This window comes from Caretta caretta, chromosome 3 (genome assembly GCF_965140235.1).
Source record: "Caretta caretta isolate rCarCar2 chromosome 3, rCarCar1.hap1, whole genome shotgun sequence".
Taxonomy (NCBI): domain Eukaryota; kingdom Metazoa; phylum Chordata; order Testudines; family Cheloniidae; genus Caretta; species Caretta caretta.
In genome coordinates, this window is record NC_134208.1 from 173,062,925 (window position 1) to 173,079,674 (window position 16,750).

Here is a 16,750-nt window from a genome sequence, read left to right on the forward strand (position 1 = left end):
CCATAGTCATACTTGCCTGTATAACCAAATAAAACAAATCAAATGAATAGTATAATTATATATGACTTCACTGTAATTATTCCTCATTTATACCAATGTAAGAGAGATCAGTATCAGGTTCAACCTCTCTAAAGGCTTGCCTATACAGGCACATCCAGGAAAATTAATTCAAATTAACTAAATGTGTGAATATGAAGCGGATTAGTTAAACCACATTAAATTCCTGTGTGGGTGCTACTACTCAGAATTAAAGTGACTTTAATCTGGTTTAGTTTAATTCACTTTGTAAGTAAATCAGACTAAACCAAATTAAGGCCACTTTAATTCTGAATAACAGCATACACACAATAGTTTAATGCGGTAACCAATCCACTTCAAATTAACACCTTGATTAATTTTCCTGGATGTCCCCATGTAGATAAACTTTATCTTCAGATGCATGCCATGCATACTAAGGACTCGATTATGTCATCCTTATGCTAAGGCGAATTTTGCTGTGTGAGTAACTTCATTGAAGTCAATGGGACTCTCACTTGCTTAAAGTTAAGCTTAGCTGAATCAGGGCCTTACATGCTAAGGTAAGAGGTGCCAAAAATAGCTTTGCATTTACAGGACTTAATGTAGCTATGTGCCAATGGTCTCTGTGTCCTGAAGTCATAATAAAAACAAGAAGAGACTGCTGGCAAACTCCTCTGGAAATATGAGAAGGGTGTCCAAAGGCTTACTATTTATTTACACCCCTAAACATAAATAATCCCCTCATGTACCACTTTTACCCACAGCCTCAAACACATAGTTTTACAGTAACATCATATCTTCACTAATGTTTTGGAAACATAATATATCTTTTGAAGTTTGCAATTCACTGAGTTCCAGCTGCGGGTTTGTAAATCACTCCACCTTCTAAGAATTCAAAAGCTTCTTAAGGCTGTTTTCATTCGCATCAGGTAGCAAGGTTTTCATTCGCATCAAGTCTCTGATTTAAAAAAAAAATCAAGCCCAAGTATAATAGGTACATATTATTTCCCATTATTAGTGTAAATATTTGGAGAGGGGAGTGAGAGATAGTTTGCTTTTTAAAAAGCCAAAGTATAAGTACCACTATCAATGAAAAGCTTCTGTTTTCAGTAGCTATGGGGAAAGAGGAGTGTTACCTCTAATGGCTCCCCTAGTGAAAGTTTCAAGCAAATATTAGCAGACATGCCTACTTGTGCTGAAATTTAACACTGGGCCTGATCAGACAAGACTTTACCCAAACCTTGTCCAAAACTCGAATAGACTTTTTTGCCTTTTCATGTGCCTGTTCAATCCTAGGCCCAACATACCAGAGGAAGTGTGGCCTTGCAGAATGTCCATCTTGAGTAGTCCACACACCCAAGAAGCTGAGATACCGTGAACAAGGTCTGGGTAAGTGTCCAAACTCTTGGATGCTTAACCAATCCCAGAACCAGATCATGGCCCAAAATGTTGCCCCTTTGCACTGGTGCAGTGTGCAAAGGGGCCAGAAAGCTGGATCCGGGGAATACTGGCATGGGGAAATACCTTGGTGGCATAAAACTGGCAGAGATGACTCGATGCCATCCGCTCACCAAAAGGCACATGTTGGTGAGACGGCTTAGGCTAGTGGGTGTGGATGGAGTGTCTTCCACTCCAACAATCTCTAGTTGGCTTACAACCCCCTTGGGGGACCACTGCAACTCGCACTGATTACAGGCTGCTCTAATTTGTAACCCAGCACCAGTCCAGATCCCTGTAGCCCAGGCTTCCTCAGTCACATTGGGAGCAAGGGGCTAAACCAAAGTTCCCACTCCCAAGAGTGTCATCTTCTTAGCAATCTGATCACCAGGCAGTATCACAGCTACATGTGCTCTCTTGCCACAGACTTCTTATCACCTTATTGATACTAATTTCCATTTTTTTTTTAATTCTGTAGCTTGAGTCTTGCTTTGCCCTTCATCTTTCCTTTGTGCTTCCTTATTAGAATTCATGCTGTCTGCAATCTAGCCAGACAATTTAAAATAAGTAATCTTTCATAATTATGGGGCTGTTATGTGAATAGGATATGTTGCACATAAACTATACTTCAATCTGACAAGAAGCCTGGTTGTTACTGTCTAAAGGGAAGATTCAGTTAGCTCAGGTCAAAAACTATTAACTCATAAAGTTATTCTAGCAAACTGATTATTGCTGATTGGAATATCCTGGACTAATCAAGTGAAGCTAAACATTCCCACATCTCAGATTATTCTGAGTTTAAGGGACACAGTTGGGAGTCAGGAGACATAAGGCCTGCTTTTCATTTCCTACCAGTCTAACTTCACAGAATTTAAATGGAATTATTCCTTATTTACGCCATTGTGAGATCAGAAGCTATGTTCCCTGTTCTGCCACAGATTTCCTGTGTGACCTTAGGCAAGTCATTTCAAGTCAGTTTCTGTGAGTGGGTATCTTGCTGGATGAGATCCCTAATTTTCCAGTGTTCTGTCTGACCTAGAATATAAGGGTCTGTCTACACTTCAGTTAAACACCTGCAACTGACACTGTGTCAGCTTACAGACTCACGGGACTCAGGTTGTGGGGATGTTTAACTGCAGTGTAGACATCTGGACTCAGGCTGAAGCCCAGGGTCTGGAACCCTAAGATCTCTGGGGCAAGGACTATCCTTTTTGTTATTCTTCTGCACAGTGTCTAGCACAACGGGGCCCTGATCCTTCACTGGAGATCCGAGGAACTAACATAATTCAAATAATAATAAACAAGTGTTTTACAGGACTAATAATACTTACCTGTTGTCACAGCACCCTCTGTGTGGGGAGCCCCGAAGACCCTCAAATGGAAAATGATACAGAAAAACAAAGTATTATTATATCTCAGATTTCCTGGAGTCAAAGCTGTCACAGATATGACAATATCCTGGACAATCCTGCTGGAATTAAGTTGAATCTTACTTAAGTATTTTAGGAGTACTTTGTAAAATTTTATGTACTACTGTGGGGCTGTATAGAACTTCTTTAAGGCAGAAATTAGAATTAATGCAATCTCTTGGAAGAATTAGGAACTTCAAAGGACTTTTTGGGACAATATGTGTGAAGTAGATTTCCTAGGAAATACATGGGGTGAGAGGCATGCAGATCACCCACCTCAGAGTCAATCCTTTTGAAGTTGCTTCTTGAACAGAAAACCATTGTCTAGCTGCTCGCCTATTCAAGGTCTCTTCAAAGGACCAAACTAAATAAATGAATGACTCACAGTCATGAGTGTTCTTGTTCTGAGGAAAGGGTGTTATGAACTTGAAGACACAGGAAAGGTCCTGTGTGGGATTTTGAAGGATTTATCATTTACCAGAGCCCATGTTAGAGTTGGGGTGATCTCTGGTAAGCTTATTACCATGTGTGTAGGTTCTTTTATTGTTTTTAATATGGTTTCTCTGTAATGCTTTTACTTTAATAATAAAATGTGCTTGAACATGAGATCATAAGAACATAAGAAAGGCCATAATGGCTCAGACCAAAGGTCCATCTAGCCCAGTATCCTCTCTTCCGACAGTGGCCAATGCAAGGTGCTTCAGAGGGAATGAACAGAACAGGAATCAAGTGATCCATTCCCTGTCGCCCATTCCCAGCTTCTGGCAAACAGAGGCTGGGGACACCATCCCTGCCTATCCTGGCTAATAGCCATTGATGGACCTGTCCTCCATGAATTTATCTAGTTCTTTTTTGAACCCTGTTATAGTCTTGGCCTTCACAACATCCTCTGGCAAAGAGTTCCATGGCTTGATTGTGCATTGTGTGAAGAAATACTTCCTTTTGTTTGTTTTAAACCTGCTGCCTATTAATTTCATTTGGTGACCCCTAGTTCTTGTGTTCTGAGAAGGAGTAAATAACACTTCCTTATTTACTTTCTCTATACTACTCATGATTTTATAGACCTCTAGCATATCCCCCCTTAATCATCTCTTTTCCAAGCTGAAAAGTCCCAGCCTTATTAATCTCTCCTCATATGGAAGCTATTCCATATACCTAATCATTTTTGTTGCCCTTTTCTGAACCTTTTCCAATTCCAATATATCTTTTTTGAGATGGGGCGACCACATCCGCACATAGTATTCAAGATGTGGATGTACCATGGATTTATATAGACACAATATGATATTTTCTCTTATTATCTATCTCTTTCTTAATGATTCCCAACATTCTGTTCACTGTTTTGACTGCCACTGCACATTGAGTGGATGTTTTCAGAGAACTCTCAACAATGACTCCAAGATCGCTCTCCTGAGTGGTAACAGCTAATTCAGTCCTCACCATTTTATGTGTGTAGTTGGGATTATGTTTTCCAGTGTGCATTACTTTGCATTTATCAACATTGAATTTCATTTCCCATTTTGTTGCCGTCACCCAGCCTAGAAAGAGCTATGTGGTAACTTATAAATGTTGCCAATTGCTCTGTTGTTAGTCTCTGAAGAGAAAGCAAAACAAGACTGCTTAGGGAGCCTGCCTTATACTGGGGATATCACAGTAGAGTCAGGGGACTGTACAGCAATACTTCGTTCAGAAGGGAGAAAGACGGATGTCTCCACCCAAGAGGGGCAATGGCTGGGGAGCCAGAAGCCTAGAGTAGGTGCTTTTGCTTGGCCACGGAAGTTGCCCTGAACTGTGACAAAAACTACAGGATTATTTAGCCCCCTTACATAGCCAACAAGCAGCATAAATAAGATCAGTGCTGTAAAACATGAGTGGCTTTTTTAAACTGAAAACATTCAACTATCCAGCTGCCCCTTTGGGATGAAAGACACTGTTACAAATGAAAGACACTCTTTTTGTTGTAAGGTTTTATTAGCAGCATTTACCTGTAGTACTTCTCACAGAGGAAACTGCTGTAGATATCCAACTGACTTCCCAGTAACAACATCACAGTTATCATGAGGAGGACTTACATTCTACTTTTGTTTTTATCAATTCTATTTTACATCATGAACCATTGGCTTAAGAAAATATTTCTAAAGCATGAATGTAAAGATTTCAAAACCACTGACTGAAATCCTCCCTGGGGTAATATCACTGGGTTCAGTAGAATTATACCAGAGATAAATTTAGGCTGATATTGGCAGTTCTGCAAAATTGAGAGATACAAGCTGATGGGGACATTGTTAAAGAGATTGTAGCCCCAAAGCCAACCTAAAGTTAAAATAAAAATAGGGGTTTAAAAATACAATAATTCATTTTAACAAACATTTAACTTAATTTGTTAGTGCAGACAAGTTTGGCTACATCACAGGACCAATGTACAAGCTATGGATAGAAATCGTGGAGGATGAAATCTTGGGGACCATTGAAAGCTTACAATGGAGGGAACCATCAGGATCCAGAGGGACCATGTAAACACTGTGACAATAGAACAGAGTTCTGTGGTGGTGCACTCCATGGGACTGTCTAAGCTATTGGTGATCCACTAGCTTTGGTCCCCGTAGGGAGGGCAGCAGGCTGGATGCTACTGTAGACTACAGGCTGCAGTGAGGTATCAGCTGTCTCATGCCTTGCCTCTGGGCTGCTGGAAAGGGGAGAAGTATTTATTCCACTCCTTCCCTCAAAATTGTTCATTTGGGCTTTGCATAGAGGACCAGGATTTCATACCCTGACTTCCGTGTATGAGACATGGGGAAGAGTAGGGTTAAAAAATTAATGTCTTGAAACACTTTCATTTAACATAATTTTTAATAATTTTTCATTTTGTATAATGTCTTTAAAAGTCTAAGGCCCAGACTCCTTCCTGTATTCAGGCTGTCTAGGGGAACCTGCCAGTGGTACACAGCCAGAGTAATGGCTTTCACCGCACATCATCTCTCTGTGGCCAGCATAGGGTTTGTGGCTGGCTATCCCTCTTCTGTAATGATCCCTGGTAGTTGGAACAGTTCCCACTGACATTGGAATTGGAGAATTGGAGCAGCCTTCAGGCTGCTCTGACTTTTTCTGTAGGACTGACGTGGTGAAGAGCCAGATCAGGAAAGCCACTTGTGGACTCCTATCCCCTTGGTTGCACAGTGCACTACTTGGCCACAGCAAAAATCTGGGCCTAAACTATTAAATAAAAGTGTATTTTTCTGGCTATGTATTACCATCCCAAACTTCCACTCTTTTACAATCCTGTGAACGTATTAGCAATATGAAAATAATGTGAAAGGTAAGCCATTAAGGGCTGATGTCTGTGTCAAAAGAGCTTTTTGATGTGAGATGATTTCTGAAGTCAAATTATCACATGATGTTGTGTCACAAAGCTTCCTACAAGGTATTATTGCCTAATTAACAGAGGGTGTTAGATGCCCAGAAATCTCTAATCACCAGATAACCATGTCCCTTTTAGACGATTTGATTGATATGACGCTTGGTAACTTTTCCAACTCCCCTAATATTATAGTATTTCCTTTTAGGAGATATTAGCTTTCCTCTCCAAAGCCATGTGTCACAATACTTTGTTCACACAAACTCTTTCAATAACTTTACAGAGACCACTGCAGACTTGATCTTTCCTGAGTGTAAAAAACCAGCTAGCCAGTGTCATTAGTGATGACTGTTTTCTCTACCCTTCTAAAAACTGTTGTACATTCAATCTTGTTAAATGCATCCGATGAAGTGAGCTGTAGCTCACGAAAGCTTATGCTCAAATAAATTTGTTAGTCTCTAAGGTGCCACAAGTCCTCCTTTTTTTTTTTGCGGATACAGACTAACACGGCTGCTACTCTGAAACTTGTTAAAAATTTATAAGCATCAGTGCATTTTAATCACTGCTGTTTTCTAAAATCTTCTAGTATCTAGACCCTTAAAAAGAAAAGGAGTACTTGTGGCACCTTAGAGACTAACCAATTTATTTGAGCATAAGCTTTCGTGAGCTACAGCTCACTTCATCGGATGCATACTGTGGAAAGTGTAGAAGATCTTTTTATACACACAAAGCATGAAAAAATACCTCCCCACACCCCACTCTCCTGCTGGTAATAGCTTATCTAAAGTGATCACTCTCCTTACAATGTGCATGATAATCAAGTTGGGCCATTTCCAGCACAAATCCAGGTTTTCTCTCCCCCCACACACAAACCCACTCGCCTGTTGGTAATAGCTTATCTAAAGTGACCACTCTCCTTACAATGTGTATGATAATCAAGGTGGGCCATTTCCAGCACAAATCCAGGGTTTAACAAGAACATCGGGGGGGGGGGGGGTAGGAAAAAACAAGGAGAAATAGCAGCCTATTTCCCCTTGTTTTTTCCTACCCCCCCCCTCCCCGAGTGGGTTTGGGGGGGGTGGGTGGAGAGAAAACCTGGATTTGTGCTGGAAATGGCCCAACTTGATTATCATGCACATTGTAAGGAGAGTGATCACTTTAGATAAGCTATTACCAGCAGGAGAGTGGGGTGTGGGGAGGTATTTTTTCATGCTTTGTGTGTATAAAAAGATCTTCTACACTTTCCACAGTATGCATCCGATGAAGTGAGCTGTAGCTCACGAAAGCTTATGCTCAAATAAATTGGTTAGTCTCTAAGGTGCCACAAGTACTCCTTTTCTTTTTGCGAATACAGACTAACACAGCTGTTACTCTAGACCCTTAAAATCTTCTTTCCCTTATTTAAATGTCAAAGATGTGATTTTATTTTGTTGATCAGTTTTCTCAGCACCTTAAGGTATTGAATTGTTCGAGGCATTTAATCTGTATGAGTTTATCTCTGCAATACTTGTTTCTTTCATAGGGTTCCTATAATTGGCTAATGGATTTGTTTATCTGAGTGTCTGGCTGTTAAGATTAATGTGTAGTGTTGCTGTCTTTCTCTGGTGATGTATTACTCACACCGAGAGCTAGCAGGAAGGAAAGAGTCGGAGACCCATTAAGTTTATTTTAGTTTTTTAAAGCTCTAACTTAAAATATTTTTAAAGGACACCTTTATTTTGTGAGGTAAGAGGAGAGAGCAACTCCTAACACACATAACACAATCTGATATAAATATCTTGCTAATATGGAGCAAGTGAAAATACTGAATGCTTAATAGAATTAAAATCTTGGGTCAGCCATTTGCAGATTTGAAGTGTGAGTGTTTTCCCTGCACTAAAATCACAGACAGCCAAATATGAAAATGTTGGTCACAGTCAGATGGCTTATAATTTTATATTTCCAGCAGTGGATTTGCTAACTTACCTTGCTTTTGCTTTGTAAAAGCTTTCAAGGCTAAACAAACTGAAATGATTCTGCCTTTTGTCTATGTGTCCTAACTGTTATCACAATGAAGTCAATCAGCATGAAATTATGCCCACAAGTGAAGTTCCCAGGCAAAGAGAACGCAAGCAACATGAATAATGTATTGCTCATAACTGAAGCACTGAGTCAGGTTCACTGTGTATAGTTTAGTTATAACTGTGGAGAAACTACAGTAAGAATAAGAAATTCTCACAGTAGTTAAACTGTTTTTTAATGACATTAAAACTATAGTCAGACCCATTAGAATCAAACTTGTATTTCTGGTTTACTCCCATTTCAAGAGAATGACTGTAAACTAAATGTTAATTGTTACTTGAGCACTTAGGTCCTTCATGAGAATGAAATACTATTCAGTATTGCAGCAAATTAGGAGTGAATCATATAGAAAATAGATTAAAAGCATTTGTCATTTGTCCCGGTCTATCACTGAAGTGGTGGTCTCCACTATTCAGCAGCACATTGCCAACTGCTGAAGAAAGAGACAAATGAATTCTCCATTCTGCCCAGGAAAACTAGGCAGTGTGTGCAGAGGGCAAAGAGGCAAATGCTGCAATTCAGGGGCCTGATTCTCCACTGCCTTTGTAGCCATTGACATTTATGCAAAGTGACTGTCAGATTTTCCTGTCACAGTCCAGGGCAGCTGTACTTCCCCCTCATTGTCTACCAAGAACACCCACTCTATGATCCCGGCCCACAATAATACATAACCTTTGCATTTAATACAATAGGCCCCAAAGAAACAAGTAGTTCAATACAGTTTTTCAAGAATATTGCAGGAAATTGCCATGTGTCACAGCTCCTATTCTAATTTAGTAGTGTTTTACACCCAGTTTGCTCTCACTTTGCACAGGTGTAAATGACACTCTGCAGGGGATAATAATAATAATAATTAATTACACCTAGCTGTTATATAGCAGATCATGGAGAACGAGACCCTGCAAACAGAATTTTCCTTTTGGTTAGATGTTCAACTCATTCTGTACTTCGTCTGCAGTTTGCATAATCTAGCAGTGGAACCTGACCATACCCATCTTTAATTTTTCATGTGAAATGATAAGCACCAGCCTGAAAGCCCTGGAAACCTGTTCTATATTTAGCCGCAGAACACTCATGGGGATTGATCACTCCATAATTGCCCTATTCTGTTCATTCCCTCTGAAGCACCTGACACTGGCCACTGTTGGAAGACAGAAGACTACGCTAGATAGACCACTGGTATGACCCACTGTGGACTTTCTTATGCTCTTAACGGCAGTGTCTGGGTGTCTGTTTTAGGGTTTTATAGTGCCATCTATCACTGTAGAACTCAGCACTTTTCATGTAAAACCTATCAGCAGTAGTGGAGTCTCTGGATCTTCTACCTTTTGGGGGATAAAAGCTCTTCTTGGGGTATGTTTTGTGTGTTTGTTGGAATTGTATGGGGTTGTTTGTTCATTTTGGTTTCTACAGGGAGGAAGGGGATAAATAAAAGAGGGTGTTAGTACTGTGTCATTCTTGTCAGTGTTCATCACTGGGGAGGATGACAACTTATAGGGTGAGGAATTCTTATAGGATGAGCAGATTTTTAAAGGTATTTAAGTGCCTGAAATCAATAGGAGTTAGGAACTTTTGCAAATTTCACTAGGCACCTTTCTACATCTTTAAGTATGTAAATACCTTTACAAATCTGGCCTCAGGGCTACTAGTTCTCTGTCCTCTGTGCTGAGACAGACAGCATGTTGCTAACTGTGATATGAATGCTAGGGCCCAGCTCCTTGGTTGGTATAAATTGACATAGTTCCATCAGTTTTATTGATTTACACCTGTTAAGGATCTGGCACTGGGAACTGGATTGACATCATCAGCTGATTGCACATAAACCACTTTGCAACCGTCAGATTAGAACCAACCTGTAATGTGAGCACTCCCAACCTTGGCTAGAGGAGACCCAGTGAGTTAGAGTAGCTGGTCCTTTCAATGTCTAACTTCTTTGGTTGCATGAATCTTCTCTTGTAACTACAGCTGGATTAATAGTGAAAAATATCATTTACAAACATTTCAGAAGCTTCTACATAGAAATTTGCTTCAAATATATTTGAACACTTTATATGTATCTTCATGACCCTCCCCACCAGGTCTGATCCCATTCTGATGCTCTACAGAAATCACCCTAATTTTCTTCTTCTGAAGATCTGACAGGTGTGAATGTGAGTATATGAATGAGTAAAAGAGAATTTGCCAGATGAAGTTGACTAAACAGGTGAAAAAAAGAAAATCTCCAAATGAAAGTCTCAAAGGAGACTGTCCAGTTGAATTAAGCAGAAGGAGGCAAGGGAGTAGGTGGATGTAAAATTAAATGGAGAGTTTTATGTGAAAAGCTGTAGAACAATTTTTATTGGGTTCAAAATTGGATAGGAAGACACAGGATGGGTTGACATAATCTTATTCCCCAGAGTGGGAAGCTAGCCTGGCTTCAGGATTTTGGATCCTTGAAGTTCAGAGCATAGGGATTTAGAAAGATCTTTTTTAAAAGGGGGATTGTCAGCAGTTTAGAACAAAGTTGATTAAGAAATGAATGATCATTTCAGCAGAATCCTGGTGAAAGAAAGACATGAATTCTGGTAGTGTTTTAGAGATGGTAACAGGATGACTAAACAGACAAGGGAAATGGAGGAAGAAAAATATCTATGGTCAAGAAGAGAGACAAGGTCTGTGAGGTCAAATATTTTATTGGCTTCTGATGGTGAGAGAGACAAGCTTTTGAGCTACGCAGAGCTCTTCTTCAGATCTTTCTCATAAGAGTGAGTCCAAGATATTTGTCTTGACAGAAAAAATAATTTGAGTTATAGTTGTAGTTGTAGTTACAGTTATAGTCAGAGACATGGAAAAAAGACTTTCCATCTAGGAAAAGTACTTCAGTTTATGACACAGTTATGACCTAGCTGGAAGATGAGGTAATGAAGATAGAAGAATTAGAGCACAGAAGGAGCTCTAGAGTTGGGCATCATCTGCACAGAAGTGATATGCATGAGAGACGCTAGCAAGAGGGAGTCCAACAAATGAAGAGCTAGGTAGAAGAGGAAAGGGAAATGGATACCGTCAGGGTTTGAGGCTTTAGATGAAAGGCTTTAGATGAAAGATGTAAGAACTCTATCAGAGATTTTAAAAAGGGATAGACAGAATTCAACGCAGAAGAATAAATTTACTGGGATACTGGCTTCTTTCTCAAGGCTATCAAAAATAGGGGGACAATTGAAATATTTCAATATTTTCCTCAATTGTTAAACTGTACTTTTTTTGGAATAAGGACTATGTCATCTTATACATTTATACAGTACTCAGCACAATGAGGCATGAGGTCTTTGTGTTTTACTGCTGTACAAATAAAAACAATAATAACTAGGGGCCTGCCAGTTTTCAGTCAGTGTGCAAGGACTCCAGGATATGGTTCTACAGAAGAAGAAGAAGGTGTAAAGAGATACCAATATTTTTCAATGGTATCACCAACTGTCTTCTCATCTTGATAATTAATGATATATTAATTAAATGAATTGTGTGAAATTCCCTGACTACATACAACACAATGTGTACTCCAGTATTGACATGGCTCAATATATTATTCCAAATACAGGAAAGCCACTTTAGATCCTCATCTGCTGGGAGCTACTATAAACTGCCCATATTCAATGTTCGTATACTGCCTGTCTGGGTCTCCTTTATTACACAATGGCCTTTCTTCCTGACCGGCAAAACACTGCTCTTCAGTCTTTTAAGTTTTCTTACCCCTGGTTGAGGGTCTAAGAGAATATTTCTTATTATTAGACTTGGTATTCTGTTGTTTAACAGTGTGATTAATTGCGCGATTAATGGCGATACATTTTTTTAATTGTGATTAAATTTTTTAGAGTTAATCGCATGAGTTAACTGCAGCCCTCCACTATTTGAATTTGGTGCTATTTAGTAGGTAGAGAAAAATACACATCCTCTAAAACAGTGGTCTTCAAACTGGAATGTAAGGCACTGGGTCGCGGGGGCCTGGGTCAGCACCGCCAACCTGGTCATTAAAACTCCTGTCAGCAGTGCTGCCCAGCTAAGGCAGGCTAGTCCCTGCCTGTTCTGACATCGCACTGCGCACCAAAAGCGATCAGCAGCAGGTCCAGCTCCTAGTCAGGGGGCCCCCAGGGCTCCGCACACTGCCCACGCCCCGAGCACCAGCTCCGTCCAGGGGTGCGGGGGTACAGGGCCTGCAGGCAAAAGCCACATGGAGCCGCTTGTGCGCCTCCACCTAGGAGCCGGACCTGCTGCTGGCCGCTTCTGGGTCACAGCGCGGTCCACAGTGCCAGGACAGGCAGGAAACCTGCCATAGCACCCCACTGCACCACTGAGCAGGAGCTGCCCGAGGTAAGCCCATGCCCCAACCCCATGCCCCAATCCTCTGCCCCAGCCCTAAGCCCCCCCACCCTAAGCCCCTTCCTGCGCCTCAAACCCCTCATCTCTGGCCCCACCCCAGAGCCTGCACACCCCAACCCCCCTCTCACACCCTGAACCCCTCATTCCTAGCGCCCCCCTGCAGCCCTCCACCCCTCACCCCAACCCTCTGCCCCAGCCCTGAACCCCTCCCACACCCCAAACCCCTCATCCTCAGCTCTGTTGGGTTGCAGGCATCAACAATTTTTTTCAACTAGGTCGCCAGAAAACAAGTTTGAAAACCACTGCTCTAAAACATCCTCATATATTATATGTATAATAATGTTGAGAACTTTAAGAAAAAATCTTGAAAAACTGCTTCTTCTTTCATTTCTTATCCATGTGAGTCTTCCTGTTAATACCCTTTGTGCTGCATTAATAATGAAATCTGTGCCCAAATCTAGCATGTCTAACTGTCAAAAAAAGTGACAGAAAATATATTTATCTTTCTTATTTTCTTGGTGTTAGAGGGAATATGTGCTGATGATGTGGAATCACTGCACCAACTTGTGAATGATGCATGAAATGAAAGGGCTTGCCCAGTGAACAGAGAGAGAGAGAGAGAGAGAAATTTGCTGTGCTATTTGCTGTGTGCCTATAGGACCTCAATCACTGGCAAGCTTCTAGCTTAAAATAACCCAGTGTCCAGCAAAATAATGAGTTCATTTCCGTGTAAAGGGGCTCAGTGTTCTCCCCTCCCCTCAGTGATTCACTAAGTGTTTTTCTACTGTCAAAAATCAGTCCATGAATGTGGAGGGAGAAATAAAATTAAGTCTTGGTAAATCCCAGCTGTGTTTCTTCTTTTGAGTATACTCCAATGTTTCTGAATAGCCGTGAAAGTGTAGTCTCTGCAAGTGAACTTGCGAATGGTTTTTCACATGGATTCCCCAGTGATGGGAGATAGCATGTCTATCAATGTCTGTTAACGCAGCAGAGAAAATGCTGCTGGCCTGTGAGACAATTAAGGATAGCAGCCCCACAGGTCAATGGTGCTTAGTCTTTATTTGCACACCTAGCAAGCGGGTGTTGGTGACATTCCTCCAATCACACTCATCCTCCTTCCCTTTTTCTGGTGTTCTCAGGTCTGGGTCTATGTGTAAACAGGATGTGGGGCTGTACTGAAATGTATTCAAGTGCTATACACCTCCATCCTCACCTCTCAGTGCAGTATATATATATCCTGCTTAGAACATCTGCTTCACATAAATACAAGGAGAGTTCAGAATATGCTGAGGAGAGCATGTCCTGGAATTATTTAGCCGATTCCCGTGCTTTTTTAAAAAAAACAAAAACAAAACACTTACACTCTTGAAAGATTAATACACCTAAGTGTTTTGTTTTTTTTTCTGAAGAACCATGGTATTTATTTTTAATTATTAAAAGATATGATAATCCCATTGAGAAAAGCATATTTATTTATTCAGTTTGAAGTCATGCTAAAGAAGGTGTCCATCCACACACTGTAGGACCTTGACCTAACTCAGGATGTGTAGCTGTAGGTACACAATTTTATGTGCAGCTTTAAAAAGAAAAGGAATACTAGTGGCACCTTAGAGACTAACCAATTTATTTGAGCATAAGCTTTCGTGAGCCACAGCTCACTTCATCAGATGCGTTCCAATTTAAGATAATCATCCACCAGAAAGCTATGTACATTAGAATTCAGAGCTGGGGCAAAACATTCATAGTGAAACTACACAAAAGGATTTCATTACAAATTAATTCAAATGTCATTACAAATTCAAAACTCCAATCTTCAATGATAGATTTGCCTTGGCTTCTGAGAGAACCTAGGCTCAGTTGCTGATATTTCATGAAACCCATGCAAAGCTTATGGTTCTATATGGTGCTACTATGAAACAGGGTGAAACTCAGCAGTCACAAATTATTAATTAATTAATGCCCAAACTGGAGGTGCTGGCAGAGAGAAGAAGGATGTCTCATTGGTTAGGGTGCAAACGTGGCACACTAGAGACAAAAGTTCAATGCTCTGCTCCACTACAGATTTTGTGTCACTTTGTCTGTGAATCAGTTCCCAACCCATAAAACAGAAATAACAAGCACTTCCCTCCCTCATAGGGGTGTGCTGACTGAGAGTAAGTACACTGAAGACTATGAGGCGCTCAGATACTGTGGTAATGGAGGTCATATAAATCCCTAAGAGAGATTGAATTTTACTTTCATTGTTTGGGGACATTTGAGCCTGAAACACAAGTGCAACTCAAGGGTCGGAAAAACACATGGATTGAAACCAAAGGACATGTTTATGTGAACTCATCCAGAGTGAAATCTTTTTCACTCTGAGGTTTGTACTGCTTTAGAGAAAGTCAAAAGCTTACAAAGCAGAATGCTGTTGCTAAACCTGAACTATTCTAAATCATTTTGACCTTCATCGTTTTGCTTTCCTGCTTTTTGTTTGTCTTTTTTTTCTTTTACTTCAGGGTATCCTTTCCCTCTCACAGTCATTCCCTCTTTACCACACTCTCTCCATCAGCAATGGTTAATTGAGCCATAGTGACATGAAATACAATAGAGTACAAACTGCTAAGAAGAGAGAATATAAATGATAGAGGCAGCTCTAACATAAATGGAACTGGCAGATAGGAGAGAGAGTAACATTGAAACCCATGAAATATTTTTAAAGTTTATAAGTAGCTCAGGTGCTTCATTTTATGTACCCATAGAACACATTTTATAAGCCAATAACAAGCTTAGCAAGATGAAAAATCCCAGACTCAGAAGAACAAGATCATGTTATTGACTCGCCTTCTGGAAGTAAAATCTAGTTAAACATCTACATGACATTATGATATACAGAAACTGATTCTTTATTATGATATTTCCAGGAGGGTGTCCATTTTCAAACTAGGATGGCTTAGGCAATAAGCTCCGGTTTGAAATAATTAGACTTCCCGAACTGCAGTTTAAAATCCTAGCAGGAACAACTCTTCTCCTTCATCTTTTGAAGTAAAATAAGTAAGTTAATTGTGTGACAGTCATTGATGTGAACTCTTGAGACCAAGGCTCTGTCTGCTTTGCATCGACATTAAAAATACTATGGCACTTTTCATAAGAATAGGAATTGCCCTGGCACCACTGTCTTTGGGCAAATTTTCCCTCCTTCCCATCATTGTGGTATATCAACTGCTTGCCTCCTGTGTATTTAAATGCTTATATCACGCATATCACCATGGTCCCTAAGACCTTACCAATTCTGAAAGTCTTTTTTTAACAAATACTCTATTTATGTTGGAATCAGTGGAGTTACTCTAGATTTACAGTAGCATAACCAAGAGAATAATTCAGCCTATTAATCTTCTTTCAATCTCTCCTGCCCACATAGATTTTTTTTTATGATGATTGCTGTGGGAAAGTGAAGTCAGATAAGTGAATTTTGTATTTTGTTCTGCAGGAGGTGAGATGTGTCCACAGTGCTGCCAACTCTCATGATCTTGCCATGAGTCTCATGATAATTATTGTTTTCCTTAAAGCCCCAGCTCCTGGAGTCAAGTGGATGTGATGATTTCAGCCATCATTCTTAAAGAAAAAGTAAGTTTGTAGCCCTCATAACTGTTGAGAAAGCTTCAAAATCTGACCCTAGTGCACCCTAAAGGCTCAAGAAGCAGAAGGCAAATAAAAAGATCTGTTATTTTTACAAAAAGAAAAGGAGTACTTGTGGCACCTTAGAGACTAACCAATTTATTTGAGCATAAGCTTTCGTGAGCTACAGCTCACTTCATCGGATGCATACTGTGGAAAATACAGAAGATGTTTTTATACACACAAACCATGAAAAAATGGGTGTTTATCACTACAAAAGGTTTTCTCTCCCCCTCCCTCCCGCCACTCTCCTGCTGGTAAGAGTGATCACTTTAGATAAGCTATTACCGGCAGGAGAGTAGGTTGGGGGGGGGGGGGAGAGAAAACCTTTTGTAGTGATAAACACCCATTTTTTCATGGTTTGTGTGCACAAAAGCATCTTCTGTATTTTACACAGTATGCATCCGATGAAGTGAGCTGTAACTCACGAAAGCTTATGCGCAAATAAATTGGTTAGTCT

General features: G+C 40.3%; 1 long non-coding RNA gene across 1 annotated transcript; it reads right to left on the reverse strand.

The window, feature by feature from the left end:
• Positions 1–319: 319 nt before the first annotated feature.
• LOC142071448 (uncharacterized) lies at positions 320–10,239 on the reverse strand. The gene is made up of 3 exons (XR_012667477.1): positions 10,134–10,239; positions 2,787–2,827; positions 320–976 (listed from the first exon to the last, which is right to left on the reverse strand). It is a non-coding gene; the product is annotated as an uncharacterized LOC142071448 (long non-coding RNA).
• Positions 10,240–16,750: the final 6,511 nt, after the last annotated feature.